General features: G+C 38.3%; 1 protein-coding gene across 14 annotated transcripts in view; it reads right to left on the bottom strand.

Annotated features, from left to right (window-relative positions):
- ncoa3 (nuclear receptor coactivator 3) overlaps window positions 1-17,924 on the bottom strand; it is a 57,837-nt gene that overhangs the window by 25,558 nt on the left and 14,355 nt on the right. For 6 of the 14 annotated variants that reach the window (XM_066702484.1, XM_066702483.1, XM_066702482.1 and 3 more), the window contains exons 2-3: window positions 2,476-2,559; window positions 941-1,029 (exon numbers count right to left, since the gene is read on the bottom strand). The gene's annotated coding sequence lies outside the window, so the exon portion shown is untranslated. Of the gene's footprint in view, window positions 1-940; window positions 1,030-2,475; window positions 2,563-17,924 lie in introns of all 14 variants that reach the window. The other 8 variants (XM_066702473.1, XM_066702474.1, XM_066702472.1 and 5 more) reach the window with 4 other exon arrangements.

Genomic DNA, 17,924 nt, shown 5'->3' on the forward strand with positions numbered 1-17,924 from the left:
GTGTACATCGCTGCTCTTCAGCTTCCTTAGGAAACCATTCGGAAGCAGCACTATCGTGACTGAGCCCCAACCCCTCACCAATACACAGTACATCTCAGAGGATAGTCAGTCAACAATCTGCATTCATCAAAAAATGTATTCAACATCATCACTTTGAATCACCTGAACTGATGAAAAACTAAGTAAAAGAAGGAATCATTTAAACCCTGACCAAATGGCTGTAAAACAAATTTTGGGGCATCCTATTTCATTGAAATTGTGAGGCAGGATCTGTGCATTTGTGCATTCGGAGTACACACCGTCACATCTTGCAGCAAAATTACAATGCCACCTACAGACTCCGATCACTTATTTATTTCCCAGGGGCTGTCATACCTCAAGGGAGTAGAAAGATTAATGTTTTATTTCTGTCTGTCTGGCAGGAAGAGCGAGTACAATTCAATTTCAGCCTCTTCTGCATCCCAAATCTTTCTGGAACCACAAGTGCCTTTTTTAATTATTTGCAATTTGCTCTTCCTAACAAAGGTCACAGGACATTAATCCTTGATTGACTGCATTAACCTAATTGTTAAAAGAAAAACCTTCAACCCAAAGGAACAAACTGGATCAACGTTTTGTGACCATTACAACTAATTCAGATTATTATCCAATCACAGACATGACTTCAGACTTCTTTAGCAAGGTCTTCAGAACTACCTTTTTAGAAGATGACATGGCTAGAGTGTCCAGAGAATTCCAGAAAAACAGAACATCTTTACCAAAGACTTGATAGGGAGATTTAGAAGAGAACAGTCACCGGCAAGTTCTTCAAGTTTGGTATGGCAAACTCTTGCCTCCTGCTTTAAGTGCAAGTCCTAGATGTTACCAATGAAGAACTATGCATAATAAACAAGAGGAAAGTGCTTCACATTTGCACATCAAGACTTTGAATTGCACTTACCCACCTTAGTCCAGATCAGAGCGACTTAAATGGACGTCCATAGAAACAGTTCAGGAAGATTCTTGCAAGACTTCTGGGTTTTTCTTTGCCTTGGAGAAAAACAGAGCAGAAATTAACGACTCTGTTGCCAAACACATATGCAATCTGTGATGATGTAATGTTTAATGCAAGTTTAAAAGAATAAGTCATGCTGTAGAAGAATAGAAAAATACTAATGGCTATTATATAATACTATATTATGAATTAATATAATTGTCCTTATATATGGAATTAACCAGGACTAATTTTGCCATTTTACATGCAATGTTCTATTCCTTGTGAAGTGTTTAGATGCACACATGAAGTATAGATCCAGAAGTCATGGAAGACACCGCAAACCATTCGTAGCTATTGAGATTTTGAATACTGCACTGCCAGCATGAACAAATGTATTTTAAGGGTGAGTGTCCATCTAGCAATGGGAGAATTTACCTATCACAGGGCTATTGGGGAACAGCACAGAAAACATTTAATGACTAGCTCATAGTCTGGACCTCAATCTCAATACAATAACCGTGATGAACTGCAGCAGTGAATCGGGAAGAGACCATAGAGACCAACTTCTCTCACTCCACTGCAAAACACTCTGCAGGAGGACTAGCACAGTAGTCTTCCAGCCATTTATTAAAGGATTGCAGCAGTCATTAAGGCCCAGAGAGTCCCTACACTGTTAAATACGCCGTGAATGGCTTGCGTTTTCCAAAAGCGTACACTCATATATACTGTTATCTGTCGATTCATGTACCACACTTTGGCCAGAGCTATTCTGGTTTGTGCTTGCAAGTGGAAGAGAGAAAACTAGGGTGTCTTTTGTTCCCTGCAAAACCAAAGCCTTTCACATGTGTAGCTGGGAAAATAAATAAATAAAAGCCGTCTAAATTACAGTGTGCTACTGGCATAGAAAGCTCTATGAAAGTAGTATGTTGAACTGAATGATGCAACAGAAAAAAGCACAGTAATAAGTGCATGACCTGCAAAAATTTTGGATTCAGTTACTGTGTTGCACAGATTGCTCGCTGATAGACTATAAAAAAAAAAAAAAGAAAAGCAAATCTAATAAATTAATGTTATAATCCAAGAATACACAGATAGGCCAAAACATGCATAACGGAAAGGGAGATTGTTTCAATAGCCCTACTCATGAAGAAACACTTATATAGGCATTATAGCAGCAACAAGCAGAGTCTATGGTTCCTTGCAAAACTGATGAGGTTAGTTGCATTTTTAACAAACGATCGAGGGTTTATGCAGATTGGCTGTAAACTACCCACAACACCTCCCCCCCAGTCCCACTAATAACAGGCTGAATCCGATTTTTTTTTCATTTCGGTTCTGATTGTTAAACATTAAACCATACACTAAGATTACAACCTTGTTATGATATCAGGAGGCTGTAGCCCTGCCCAGCTAGAGCTCCTCTTCCTCAGGTGAGCAAAAGATCCCCCCCACAAAACAACCCAATTCTCCAGCAGACCCAGAGCAAACCGTATCCTTACCTATAATCTGTCACTGTGACGGCTTAGTTTGTTTTTGTGGGCAGTCTGCCAATTCCTTTCCAGTTGGACCCGTCTGATTGCCTGCTACTTCCGCAAAAAAAAAAAAAAAAAAAAAGCATGAGACACTGTCCCATCTGACATGACAAACACATGCACTCGACCCAGGCGCCACCTCTTCCTGGAATCATACGAATACAAATGCCTACGTCACGAGCCTCATGTCTCCATCTACACATCTCCCTCGCTCACTGACTCACTACCTCTCTGCCAATCTCAAAGACAAAGACGCAACAAACTGGTAACAACAAAAGCCTTTAAAACCTCGGTCGAAGAGAAGCGGAGTGACACCGATGTTCGACACTGCTGGACACATCAGAACAGGGGGTGTACAGCACTAGCTAGAAACCTAAGTAACACCAATTTTGTTAGATAAATGGAAACCTGCTATTTATAACTTTAAAATCCACCACTCAAGTTTAATTTGTTTTGGTGTTTAAAGGTATTATTCTCCAAGATGCAGATTGTCACTGCTTTAAAACACTACTCCCCTTCTGCTTTTTAAGGCTTTAAATGCAATCATTTCCTAACCTGTTGTTACAGGTAGCTATTGATCTCTACACGTTGTGCATTGATTGTCTTTTTTTTATTGTGTGTTTGTGCACCATATGCAATTTGTACACTTTCTTTTAAACAACTACCTTTGGCGACAAGAGTATAGTTTGAAATGTCTCCATACATCAATTAACAAAGGCACCTCTTAAACCGAGAAGTTGAACTATAATATGAAAATAAGATCTTGTTGCTGTATTTAAGCAACTCTACTGTCTGTGACAAACTGTATCAGCCCCGTTTTCATGATAAACAAGCCGGTCGATTCTGTTGTGTTCATTAACTATCCTGCTGGATTTTAAAGTATGGGGGGGGAAGCCATGAATCTGGGTCTTTGTGGTGTGATAATTGTGTGAATACTCACTGCCAAAATTATTACACTGTCAGAACCTTATAAATCTACATTTTATAAGCTTTAAAATGTGCTGCCACAATTTACCCATCAACATCAATACAATTCAGCTGTTGATTGCTGCATTGCAAAAGAATATTCAGTTTTTTTTCTGAACACCCTGTTCACAAGGCAAAGTCCGACTGCAATATTAAAAAATAAAACCAGTAACAATTCTAAGTAATTTCAGGTCTTTATGACTTTTTGAGTGATTTATGAGTGAAACGCAGGAATTGGAACCGACATAAATCGTGCTATTTCAAGTACTTTAGGGTCAAATTAACCCTATAAATACTGAATTCACAATAGGATTACCGTAAACGAGAAAGTTAAATAATGGGTGTTTAGTCTTTAAATCTGAAGCAAAATGGATAGAATTGTAAACTAATGAAAATCAAGTCAAAAATCGAACTTGCAAGAAAATTTTAAAGCGAGAGCAAAACTATGAATCCATTTTGAGGACGCGCTCGCTTTTGGTTTCTGTTGGTTAAAATGCATATTTTTTTCTAATGCAGTTATTCCAAAACCACGCCTGTTTCTGCTAGGGGCGTGTTCTGGCCTAACAGATACGCGTCATTAGTCAACAGCTTGAGAGCGCCGTGTTAGAAGAGAAGGAAAAAAATGACATGGTTAGGATACTAGACTGCTTCCGCATTGTGACATTTCTTTTTTGATTGCGAGTTTTGTCTATTTTTTCTGTGAAGGCAGGGTTTAGGCGTAGATCATGGGTCTCCATTGGTCCACTCGATTGTGACTGTTCTTCCTAACCCAATCAATGTACAGGGTGGGATAGCAATCGACTGTCACTGTTTCAACTGTGTAATGTGTAGAGAGTGATTGTAAAGAGATGTCTTTCATTAAAATAATTATAATTAAACTTTCAGGTGGGCTGTGGGGAGACCAAATTTAACACAGGCATCCAGAGACCGCAAATTGCATAAGAAATGCCAAGCACAAACTCTGCTGATCCTATTAAGCCTAATCATTTAGAAGAATATGATATACATTTTTTTAAGTAAATTTAAAGTACATAGCAAGTGAATATTATGAATAATGAGACTACATGTTAAATTGTAGAAGAGTTGTTTTAAGGATAATTGAAATAAAGCATGTTTGTCGAAGAGTGAGTGTATTTAAATTTATTTTGAACTGGAACTCCTCGCTATTTTTTCAAACTGAGTTTAAACCGTTGATTTACTTCCACCTCACCGAAACATTTGCTGTGGTCAATAAAACCATGTGGCCTAACTCCATACTACTTCTATTCATTTCTTGGATCACACAAAAGTAACAGTCCAAAAACCCAAAATACATCTCTCCTAAACCGAAAAGCAATACTGCATGAACAGAAGGCAAATGTTTCCATGTAAATACCTTTGGATCTGAAATTCAAGGGACCAAATACATTGCAGAGCACATTCCTATAGATTACTAGAATAACTGCCCACTCCCTGTCCCCCTTTCAATGCATACACACAAACATATTTATGTGCAGCAGGAAATGGCTCAGTACCAGGAAGCTCATACTTGCTTTTTCCATTCCATACATACACGGTATAAAGCTACATTGTTTGAACTTTCAGTGACTTTTCTTAGCTTAGCCCTGAAACAAAAACAGCAGTTAGAGAAAATGCAAATATGTGCCAAGCCACAGTTTGGCACCTGGCCTTCGATTTAACAAATCAGACCACTGTGACTAATAAAAAACTGAATCTCCATCTCAGCACCACATAAAGAAATGAGAAAAGGCATTCAATCACATTAATACTTGTGTGTTTGTGTGTGTGTGCGCGCGAGGGGAACAAAAGGAAGGAAAAAGGGTCCAACTCACATCATATAAACACTTTAGGTTTACAGTATCACTGAAGGTTAATAACATGAAGGGTTAAACAAGGAAACCAAAAAAATATAAGGTCTTCTGCATACTTAAAAAAAAAAAAAAGTTTATTTCCATTTATTGCATTTATGGGGATCCACACACTGTACAACACTTTTGACAATGGGCTTATGTTTTCCACATGCATGCATCAATATGGTTTGCCCCCACCACACCCTTAACTTCATCCCCTTACACAAAGAGTTGAATCTGTCAGGAATAAGTGGAAGACAATAACTGGTTTTCCTGCAGGTCTGTCTTGGGTGTGTCAGCCAAAAGTAGTTGTGGAAAATGCTAATTCGAGTCGTTGGGTTTGTAGTTTTAAAATAGATTTGCACAGACACACACACGAAAAAAACAAAAGGATGTTGTGGAAGTTGTGTTCAGTCGCATTACGTAATCTTTCCGAAAACTAAAACAGACACTAACACTAAAAAAAATAAAAATAGAGGCCAAAAAAACCTTGTAGACCAATGGATGCATTTAAAAGTAACCATGTCCCAATTACTTCTTTATATGACCATTTCATAGTACTCAAACCCTACAGCTGTGGTCCCACTGAGGGGGGTGTACATTTGGGGGGATGAAACTTCTGGCCTCACATTGCTTCTAGCAAGTAAACATACTTTCTTTATGGATAGGCAAGGATTTCAGGCTCTTTGGTTAAATCCTGTGCATTTAATGATCACAAAAAAAGAGGGATGAAGAGAAATTGACTCCACATTAAAATTCTTTAAATCACCTGACAAGATTCTATACAAGAACCAGAACCTGTACAAATCCAACACATTGCACTCCAATGGTTGTTTTAATTCGTTGGCAGATCCGTAACTATTTTAGTGGACCCAAGATTAAGCAATTAAAGGATTAAAGTACTGAGATGGTACCTAAGAGAGTATGAACTACCTTCATTGACATTGAAGTCTGCTCCATACACAAATACCACACTTAATTTTGGAGGGGATAAACTAGAAAAGCAAGGACATTCCAACAGGCTTGAAATAAAGCTTGTAAATCTGAGCTGTATGAGGCACATGCAAATAAATTAGATCTAAAATTTAAAACTAAGATCAGGCATACTTGACAGTTTGCTTGGAATGTGATCAAGCAAATAAGCCCATCGTTTACATACTACACAATATATATATTTTGACAATAAACAAGACAAAGGAGCAGGGGGTGCAATAACGCAATAACTTCATTTAATTGGAAAATAGAAAGGGGGGTGGGAGACAAGTTTCTGCCAAGATCCAAACACCATCAAACTCCTCTTTGAATTGGATGCAACAACTCTATGCCAAAAAAAACATTTGGCAATACATCTGTGTTCCCACCCTGAGCCATACACTGTGTGTGTGCACGTGTTAATTACAGAAGAAACACACAGAACGGCTCCTGCAGTTTTAAGTAGTACAGGCTGGGGGAGAAGATTTTATTTTTTAAATGCTACATAATCACTTCCTGTTTTCCTTAGTGAAGGCAATAATTGAACCTTACAACCCGACCTTGTTTTTCATAAACACACACACTGATTAAATTGAATACATTTTCTCTGCATTTTTTGTAAAAGACAAGTTGGCTTTCAGCTACATTAAAAGAGTGTTGAGGACACAGACATCAAACGGTTATTTTTCTTGTATTTACACAACATTATCCAGTACTTAATGTTCGGGGGGGGAATAAGAGGCTACGGTTTCATCTCATTTCAAACACTTGTGTTATGACTAATGCAGATCATTTATGATACTCAAGAGCATCTCAGCAGTTGTGATGCAATATCTCACTTTAATATTGAACACCACCAACATTTACAAGACTGAAATTGAAGATACCAACTCTACTGTGCATTTCCTCATGTCTCTGCAATGTCTTGACATACTTCAGGGGGACAGGTGTGAAGGAGGTATTTGTTTTTAGTTCAATCACTTACAGTGTAGAATAATTACAAGAAACACCAATATGGGTGAAAGTCCTGCTAATAAAATCAGCCACTTTGTGCACTTCTCTCACACACTAAGTTCACAACACTTTTGTCAGAACTTGTAGATTGTAGGCTGTTCCCTGTCAGGGCATTTCCTTCTTCTAAAGATGTGTAGGCGGAGCTGATGGTAATGTGTATGACTCAGCAACACACGTGTTTTCGTGCTTTGCTGCAGAAACATTCACAAATGGAACATAATATTGGAAATCAGATTGTGCGTGCACGTGGACCTGGGAGGAGCTTGTGGGTAGTGAGCCGAGGTGTCAGCTCAGAGTGCAGGGAGGGCCCTATAGGTTAGAGGTTGAAGCTGGGTTGCCATTAACAGAGTATGACTGGCATTTCCCAGGGAGCTGTACACACACAAGGTGAGTGGCAAAGGTGCTGACGTTTCCACGGCTTGCCATGCCACAGGTGAATAAGATCTACTGAATTTCCCCTAGAATTCATGTACACTAATACTTCATGTTGTTCAACATCATCAAAAGGACTAGTTACCCAGTTTGAAATATACAGTTAACACTTTAGCTTAGGAATACAACTAAACTTTGCACTGCAGTAGATTATATATAAAAGTGTATCTTCCAATTACAAAAATCGGATCATATCACATAAAAGAAAAAAAAAAGAAAAAACAGGAATTGGGAAATTAAGTACCGTCTTGAGAGACGTATGCACAGAGCTCTGCGATGGAGTTGAAGCTTGCCGACATATGCAGAGCATGTGTGTACATGTGCAGATTTTTAAAACCTGCGCTGTAAAAAAAAAAAAAAAAAAAAAAAACTATAAAAGGAATAAAGCTTCCATTATCCATTATAATAAGTGCTGGATGTTGAAGATCTTTGCCAAGCCTCGGGACTGTGCAGAGGGAGAAAAAAAAATCCTATTTCTCTCGGAAGGACATTTCTTTGTGTTAAAGACAACAGGCAAATGATAGGTTGTTTTTCACATTTCCAGATACAAGCAGTCTCCTCCTCCTCCTCCTCCTCATCATCAACTAATCAAATATCAACAAGAGTAATATTGGGGGCTTCCACAAAGAGAGAGAAAGCATTTGAAAGATTACACAACAGAAAAATACCCTTCAAGTGTGGACCCATCAACATCAAAGCCCACTGATGCAAACAATACCTGCTTTCATTAAAACAACAGCAGAAACCAAAACATAAAAGCACCTATTTTGCACACAATAAGTTAGTTCATTTTCAAAAAATAATTAGAAAATGAACCGCAGTCCCCCTTTTTGGCGCTACGGTGGGTTAGCCATTTCTGAATGTGCAACAGGTTGTTATAGTTTACAGAGGTCTTGGGAGTAAACAGGGGTAAAAAAAAAAAAAAACGAATAACGTTCCAAGAATCGCTACTAAGAATTTCTCATTACTCCTCCTGTGTACATCAAGAGCCTTTAAGATCGCTCGCATTAAGTATCTTCAGGCAGTTAGATTTCCAAAGATTGCACTTGATTGTCTGCACATAGCCAGTAACCTCAGTGAAGCTGCTCTAGTCATAAATATACATTTTGTTTGATAGAACAGGGCCACCTCCACATGCTGATTTCAGAACTAATCTGGAATGCATTACAAAAGAGATGTTTAAAAATATATATTGCAGATCGTGATTCACCCATCACCTTGTTATGGGAAAATAAAGGCAGCCACAGGTGCGTTAGTGCAGGGTTATTACAGTCTTATTAATAAGACTTACTTACTTAATCTGTCTAAGGTCTGAGCTTTAGAAACTCCCACCAGAAGGTATGAAATCTCACATCTTTAAAACAGACCCATGAAATTGAGATTTTTATTATTGGCAGTAAGGCAACAAAGCCATTCCACTTGGAAAGGGGGCTCCTTCTCTTTGCAACAAACCAAATCACAGTAACATCCCTAAGAAAGCCATTTGTAGGTTGACTAAAACTAGTGAAGGTGGTAAGAAATCTTGTTTATTACAATTCACAAATCTGGAGTACAAAGGAACAGCCATAGGTCACGATTGATTCCAGTCAAAAACTCTGAACTGATAAGAGGATTTATTGTACAACTGAACTAATAATACAATGGAAATAGTGCCTAAGACTAATAAAGCAGTTTTTAAATACTACCCAAATAAGGGCAAGACAGTCAAAGTACAGCGTATCAGTTACATTTGGCTTCTAATACAGGACAACGTTTCCATAAATGAAGAGAACATAAAAACATAAAAAGTTAAACAACTTATTAATTTGGCATCAAGGAGAAGAATAATTAAAAAAATATCCATATTAACTCATAGTTTTGCAAGTCTCGGTGAAATGCTTATTACATCATTATTATTCATATGGAATAATTATTTAGTCTAGTTTCTCTAGAGAAGCCCCCTAACTTATTTCTTTGTCCTGAAAGAAGTAAAAAAAAAAAAAAAAAAAAAGTGTATTTATGTCGGTGTAAGATGTGGACAAGGTTTCAGTAGATACATTTTGAATGGGACAAATATAAATATTTACATAATACATAAATTCAAAATTGCAGTTGCAACCGGAAGTTATTCGTTTGTAGTGATTTGAAGTTCGAAAATACTATAATCAAATGGTTCTGGTGGTTATAGTTGAGAGAGAAAAACCTTTCGATTTGCATGTGAACAGGATATCCACATAAATTAATATTTACCCACTGCTGAATACTTCCTTGTGTATCCATTACATGCTTTGCGTTAGAGTAGAGCACCTTGTGAATAACCCACAAAATAAAACCTGATACACAAAATATGACCAGTCTCATTACATGTAAACTGAAGGATGCTGCAATTTGATTTATTAGAGCACCAAAATAGTCCATTGGACAAAGCAATTCACATTCAGCAATTTTAGATGTTCACTTTCTCATGCAATATCCTTCCTATATTCTCCCTATGGAAAATCCTGCAAGACAACAGCATTGGGTTTGATTTAGCACATATGATCAGGGGCAGTATCTTACGCTTAACTATAATTGGCTTGTTTTTGGAAGAGGGGAGTGGCTTTATTTAAACTGTCTCCCAAACTGTAGCTGTTCTTCAATGATGGATTTTACCAGGACTGCTTACAAAAACAACACGTTTGCGCTTCCAATTGAAGGGCAGTGTGCATCCCTATGCAATTCACCAGTAAGCTTTCCCCTCAACCTCTCAAGAGCTTTTATAGAGGTACAAATATTGACTTAAAGCTGAAACTGTTGTCATATTCCGAGGGTTATCCTCAGGAGTGTGCGAGCGCGTGTGAATGCGATGTGTACTGTAAAGAAAACCAGGCTATGTTTTTCTCGACGCAAGAGAGCTGTAATTTAAGGCTTTAGTTAACGATTCTCAATCAAAAAATGGAAAATTATACCCCTTTGCTGAAAATTATACTGTTTCAAAACATTTGGTGCAACTATTTATAATCTAATTATAGGATGTGAATGAAACTGCAGACGAGGTAGCAATTTTATACCTCTATAAAAGCGGGGGGGAAACTGCCGCTCGTGTGGGAGCTCAGACCTAATTACTGTAATAAGGTCAATCAATGCATCCTGCCCACCCTGTTTGGGTTCGCAGTTGCTTGCGTTTTCAAGTGACTCCTGACTGAGTTTGTCAATGCCAGTTGTGCAAGCACAGCACAAAGAGAGAGGGAGACTGCCACATACAGCAGCTGTAACTACCACCGAGGCCTAGAGCAGGCTTTTAACAAAATGACAAAAGAGAAGATCATAACGCAAATGTGCATTTCCGTTCAAGCACCACAGAGTTAATTTCCCCCACTGTTGGTTGCCAAATAGCAGCAAATAAGATCTAGCAAATGTGTCACTTTTACAGGGGTGCATGCTAAAAAGATAAGTATTTGTTTTAAAAGTTTGGGTTTACCTTTTGTTAATATCTCACTAATTTACTTCAAATCTTGAGATTGCACTTAATCAATTTCCCTCCACCCCCACCCCCCGCCACTACCATACACCTAATTTATGCAGCTTCTTGTGCTGTTCCCCCCCCCTTTCAAAATAATGAATCAATGTTTCTCATCTCATATTATTTCGGAAGTTAGGTAGAAAAAAAGGGAAGGTTGAGATCTTTTGCTACTGAGCATTTTAAGAAGCAACTATAAAAATACAATTCATATAGTTTACTATGGAATAGCATACAGGGTTATCTTAAAGATCTTAGTCCTACAGGAAGAAAAACAAAAAATGAAATACCATGATGACATAAGGCATTTGTTTCAATATTCCCATAACATTTCACAATCCGAAGCATAACTAAGCGATTTCAAAATACTGGTCTCAATCACCTTAAAAAGGGGAACTCCAATGAAAATCCATGATTTCTCAGGTTATTATATAAGTAGAAACACATTCTGTAGAGTGAGATTTTCATGTCCAGCTCATTCTATGTACCAGAAATCAGAGATCGAGAAATAGGCCATGATGTCACGCAGGTGCTAACTCTGGTGCTGCTTTGCTGGAAGTCAATGACAAAAATCCTTAAAAAAAAAAAAAAAAGTACATTTTATTAACCATCACCCTGTTTTTAAAAAAGAATCATTGTTTTGGATTCATAAAAAAGTTATTCACCACAAAGAACTGTCGCTATTATTTTACATGATTATCTGAATCGAGGGACTGCAGTGTAGAATGAGCTGGACATGAAAAGCCCACTCCACAGAATGTTTCCACTTTCTATAGAATAACCGGCCAAATTATGGATTTTCGGTGGAGTTCCCCTTTAATACAAAGTTGCACCATGACACTGATCTGTGCATCACACAGCACTGACTGGCAAGCACTATTTCTGATACAAAACACCCTCTTCCTTTGAAAAGAAAAACTTGAGGTTAATATGTAGTGTTTCAGATAAGAGCTGCTATTCCAAGGGGTGTTAATTGAATAGTTACAGCTCATGAAGAGTAGAAGAGTATTTAGTTAGTGTTCTGTTCATGTGGTTCATTTGGTTTAGTGGGAATAAATACTGGAATGTAGAGCTTTGAAATCGGGAATATGAAATCAGTGCCAAACACAGAGCTCGGTCACATAAGCAGTTGGGGGTTACAGTGCAACTTGTTGGATTGGAAGGGTTGAGACGGATGCATTTGCTTATTTGAAAGTAATTCATAATTACACTCCAGAATGTGATATTTGGCAATCACAGCCAATGTGAGTGCCTAAAACATAATTCATTAGGTTATTCAAGAAAATGCAGAATGGTTTTCTACACCAATACTCAACCAACATACAGCAAAGTCAGGGATGGCAGTCTCTCCTCTGGCAGCCTGTAAAAGCATACTCAATCCATACCACTGAAATAACAATTAAATGAATAATAAAAACCACCTCAGATTAATCAAAAAAGGACGCCAAGAATTCCAAATGTTCCAGTTAGAGAATCATGAGGAAAATAACATTTTTCCCCATTAACATTCTACTGCGGAATCTAAGGGTCAGGACGACATTAAGAGAGCTTGAGTTTTAGGGAAACGTAATGTTCCATACAGCTAGTGAATAACTCTGCTTAAACTCATTGATGAAGATGTAAATGTACAAAGATAACATCGGTGCAATACGGAACAAAAGATACACCTGCAACAAAAAAACAAAATGGAAGCCACGCTGAGTTAAGAGACAGAATACACCTGTCCACCCGACTGGAGAGCATGTTGTTGTGCCTGCCAAGATTCAAATGAACCTTTAATTTCCACCTGGATAAGTCAGGCTACTCCTGAACTGCGATCACGAGACAGTGTGGGAGACTAGGCTTTTCTTAGTTTGTTTTCTGTGAATCAGCTCTATTTTAAGCTGCTTGTAATAACGGGGTCTGCAAGATCAGCACACAAAAACGGGAGCGACCTTGGGAGCATGAACATGCGCTGGGAAACCAAACGCACACAAAAATGAGTAAAAAAATAAAAATGAGGAACAACTCAGATGCACTGAATAGTGGAAGCATAATTAATGTAGGAGAATAGGAGTGTGTGGATATATAGCCTAGCAATTGCCCTCTAAATTGTGACTGATCAGTGGAAAACAAAAACAATACCTGCTTTATTTGTCAGACATATTCCCAAATGCAAGACGGCAGTGTGGATTTGGATAAGATTCACAAACAAACTGAAAGGCACATGTGTTTTATTGCATCCTATAAACAAATTAAGCTGGAAAAATAAAGACTATACATTTCAACAGTTTTTATTATTTGTCGAAATATTATCCTGTGGAATGAAATCATGAAGCAGGTGGAAGACCGCTGGATCATAATAGAAAATTCTGACAGATGCTTCACTGCAAATTGGATATTTTACCCTCTGCAACTATCAACCACAACAACAATAACAAAAACACTCTTAGACATGCCCTGACCAAAGTCCTGCACTGCAATTGTAGGTAGCTATGAACAACTGATAATAGGGAACTCTTCCAAAGAAAATAGATGACATCAAGGGATGAGAATAGGTTGTTTTGAGAGAAATGGGTTTGGTTTTTGCTATGGATTTTAATTAAGCGTCCTCTCGAGAAACAAGAACCTATTTTCCCAGCAGACCCCTCGGCAGCACGCTCCTTGCAATACTTGCTTTTCTTTTTTTATAAACTGCAGAGTCAAAAAAAACAGCACATTGCGCATTCAGTATAAGTATCAGTATAAGAGGCTGAATATCTCAACAGCACCACAAGAGATCTCTGCTGGCGAATCCAAATCACATTTTCTGTGATTCTGTCATTCATCATTTCCACACACAAACAGGGATGCAGCAGCAGACGCCGCAGCTGCACTCGTAATGAATCGCAAACTAGACCTATGTATTGTATAATTATATATATATTTTTTAATATTTAAAGCAATGGTCATGTGTGCTCCTGTAAACAGCATCTTTATAATACTATTAATATATATATACACACACACACATTAATAGCATTATAAAGATGCTGTTTACAGGAGCACACATGACCATTGTTTTAAATATTAAAATCAAAAGGTTAAAATACTGAGAGGTCTTTAAAAATAATTATTTTGCTGGTATCCATCTCGTCCTCCATTAGCAAAGGGCTCAGGGGCTCTTCCTCTAATGCTCTGTCTCTTAAGGGTAAAGTAATTGGATTCAGGGAGAAAAATGTTTAGAGGAAAGCTGATGTGAAATCCATACATTACGGACCATATGGTGCCGATTGCGGGATGGCAGGCCGTGACGTCACCGTCATCTGGAGCTGCTTTTCATGCAACTCCTACCTGCCTTCGGAACAGAGGGCTGGGCGTCCTTCATTCTCTCTCCCCCTGCATCTCAATTCAGGATTCGAATTGAGGAACAAAAGGGGTTAAAACACGCACTTCCCACCTCCCCAGACCTGCTGCAAATTCTAGTGTGACGCACAAATACAAACACAAGTGTGATACCGATACATTGACACTGCAAGAACTAATTAGGAGAAGTCTGGGTTGAGCAAAAGGGGGGAAAGCAAGATGTCTTCTGTGAAAAGCAACTTATTTGATGCCCATTTGTGAATAACCTGCAATATGGCAGCAGACCAAATAAGATTTCAAGATGATGGTGCCATCTGGGGCAAATACGAGACTCTCTATTTCTTCCTTTCAGCAATACTCAATTTCTTGCAATCATAAAAGGTAAAATATTTTTCCTTTCTGTGATCATGATACGACCTTTGGAAGAACATGTTTTACTCAGGCTAGCATTTATGTAAAGCAGGTCCTTCATTTCTGTCCTTCAGAGCCTTTCATTTACTCAGAATAAAGATACATTAAAATTGGCTTAAAACAATTAGCGTTTCTTGACTCTACTCTGCCCAACATTGCAATAAACCCCACATTTGCAGCTTACGGTTAAAGTAGTAATAGAAAGGGCGACTACCCTCCCCATTTTAGCTTGTGAAATCTTGTTAAATCGTTCTGATAGGAGCCCCAAACGGTTTGATCTCTAATGAAAGAAAACATTAGCAGTGAAAATTGACTCCTGATGGTTAGAGGACTCCAGACTCCTATATATTTCTTTTAAATAAGAAGTTCTGTCTGTAATTATGGTTCACTGTTGAAAAGCCTGCATTCCTCATGTCTGCCGTGCCCCCTCTCCCTCTCGCTCCCTTTTTCTCCTCCCTCTCTCCCTCCCTCCCTGTAGCCTACATGCAGCCCTGCACGAATACATGAAGTAAATACAGGAAGAGAAAGAATTCTGTTCCACGCCAGCGCTGGGCGTTTCTAAAGAGCTTCTGCGGGGTCAAAAGTTTACCGTGGTTTTAATTTCACCTTTCCTTAGCCAATCAGAGCTGAGGGCTGCTGCGACTGAACTTTAACCCACTCAAAGAATTTAACTCCAAAGATCTAAAGCCTCTTTTTCTCGCTCCCTCTCCTTCTCTCTCTCGCTCTACTGTTCCAAGAAGGAATAGAGGAATCGGATATTTTTTTCCATGGTTTTACAAAAAAATAAAATCTAAGTGAACCTTTCAGATTACCAGGGTAAAAAATAAACCTGCTAAAAGGAACTGTTCTTAAAAGGAAAAATGTTTTTGTGGAAAAACAGCTACTTGGATGTTGTACTGCATTTCAGTAGGATCTGAGCTCCCTTTTAATTAATTAATCGCATTTGGAAATCTGATACACCAGGTAAAAAGTGTGTGTATATATTACACACAAACACCGTTGCAGCACTATGAGAATTGTCGTACGTACACAATATTAAATACATGTTTAAAACTAAACTATTTAGAAGAAAATACCAGTCGGCAGTCATGTCAAATAAAATGTCAACTTACTAGTTAAGAAAACACATACATGTATTAGCCCAATAAAAGCATGCAATCCTGATTTGTCTATAAGGATATATATTCCCCTTGGTCAGTCCTTCAAAGACAGGAAAGTGGTGCAATGGGATTCTTATATATATATATATATATATATATATTTTTTTTTTTAATAACCATGCAAAAGCTTCTAAGGTGATTCTGTGGTGATTTAATTTGGCTACTGTTTCTCTCTGCTTTGGGTAAAATAATGAGCTTAGCCGATACCTGCCGCTTTCTGGCTTGGTCAGTCTAGGCCTACATTGTTCAAATCATTTTCTAATTACTTATTAAGACCAAGCTTATGGAAGGTCAAAAGAGCAAGAGCCTTGAAGGTTAGCACGTGGCAATTAAGGAACAGTTCATGGAGTTTAAACTTGCAAAACTGAAGCGATAGCTTGGATTGAACTGGATTTATTTGGTACCACACAGCAAGCCCTTCATGCAGAAACTATGAAATCAACCAGAAAGAGCAGTGGAGTAAGGGAAGTCTACCAAAAGAAGGTCGGTCAGTTAAAAAAAAAAAAAGAAGTGGCAATTACAAAGAACAATGGACTCCAATCTAAATAGCAAAATATAACCCCCTCAAGGCTTGTTTGCCTCCGGAGTCTGACACCTATTTTTGCTCGACAGGAGCACCCTGTGAAGACATTTACATTTGAAGGAAAGTGCTAAAGATGGCAAGAAACCCATTTCCAGCACATCTAGGAAGATGAATGGGCTATATGTTGGGTCCTAGACTCATTTTCAACATTTACATTCAATTGGAGACATGAGGATGTGTACAAACAGGAGTAAGAGCTGCTTGAAGAACAGGCTGAACGATAACTATGGTGATGTATACAGCTACGAATATACTAGGGCTGTATGATATGACGATATATATCGTATGACGATAGAAAAACGTCTATCGTTTCATATTATGCTATATCGTGGTGTCGCAAATTGCAATCTTTACGGCAGTATTTTTCGTCATTAGGACGCTTTGCGTTCTTCCACACGTGTCAGATGCGGCAAGAAATGAGCATCAGAAACACAGACAGACATGAGGCGAGACCCGACACACAATAACCAACACAACCAAGAGATACTTTAGTGCGCAAGCGCACACGGTCCGCCCGTTCTCGTCGCCGGGCTGAACTCGATCTGCAAGCACCCCCACCCCCGCTAATATAGACTGATATCATTTGTATAAATTAATACATGTTTGTTTGCATTTTAATGAATTGGAAAGCAATGCAAACACATGCAGAAAGTATAATTTGCTTTTTATTAAGATGGTGAAGTGGTTCAACAGTTGTATTATTATTATAACTATTTTGTATTAACATCGTGCTGTACCGGTAAGCAGAATCGAGACGCGACAGTCAGAAAGAAATGTCTCTGTCTAGCAGATGTTAATGCGCCACTATAAACCCGGCTGTGCTAAATCTGCCTGAATCTGTACCTTTACAGCGCATGTGCTGCGTGATCACTATTACTTGTGTTACTGTTGTCATGTGACAGTAAATCATGCTGTGTATTTGTATATTTGTGCTCTGAGGAAGATGAGTCGAAACGCGTAAGCATTATGATGTTCACTTTTTCTCCAATACATAATTTTTGAGACATTGGTGAATATGGACTGTTTTTAGACGGGAGCTGCTGCCCTTCCTTCCTTGACCGGATAATTGTTCTATATAAAATCCCTGGGATAAGGCACCCAGTATTTAAGATTTATTAAAACTATTGTGACGCCAGCTTTTTTAAAACATTATATATATATATATATCCCATAACATCATAACACACGTAATAGTAATCACACAACACTTGCCCTGTAATGTGTTG

Source organism: Amia ocellicauda, chromosome 4 (assembly GCF_036373705.1).
Source record: "Amia ocellicauda isolate fAmiCal2 chromosome 4, fAmiCal2.hap1, whole genome shotgun sequence".
In the NCBI taxonomy this organism is placed as follows: domain Eukaryota; kingdom Metazoa; phylum Chordata; class Actinopteri; order Amiiformes; family Amiidae; genus Amia; species Amia ocellicauda.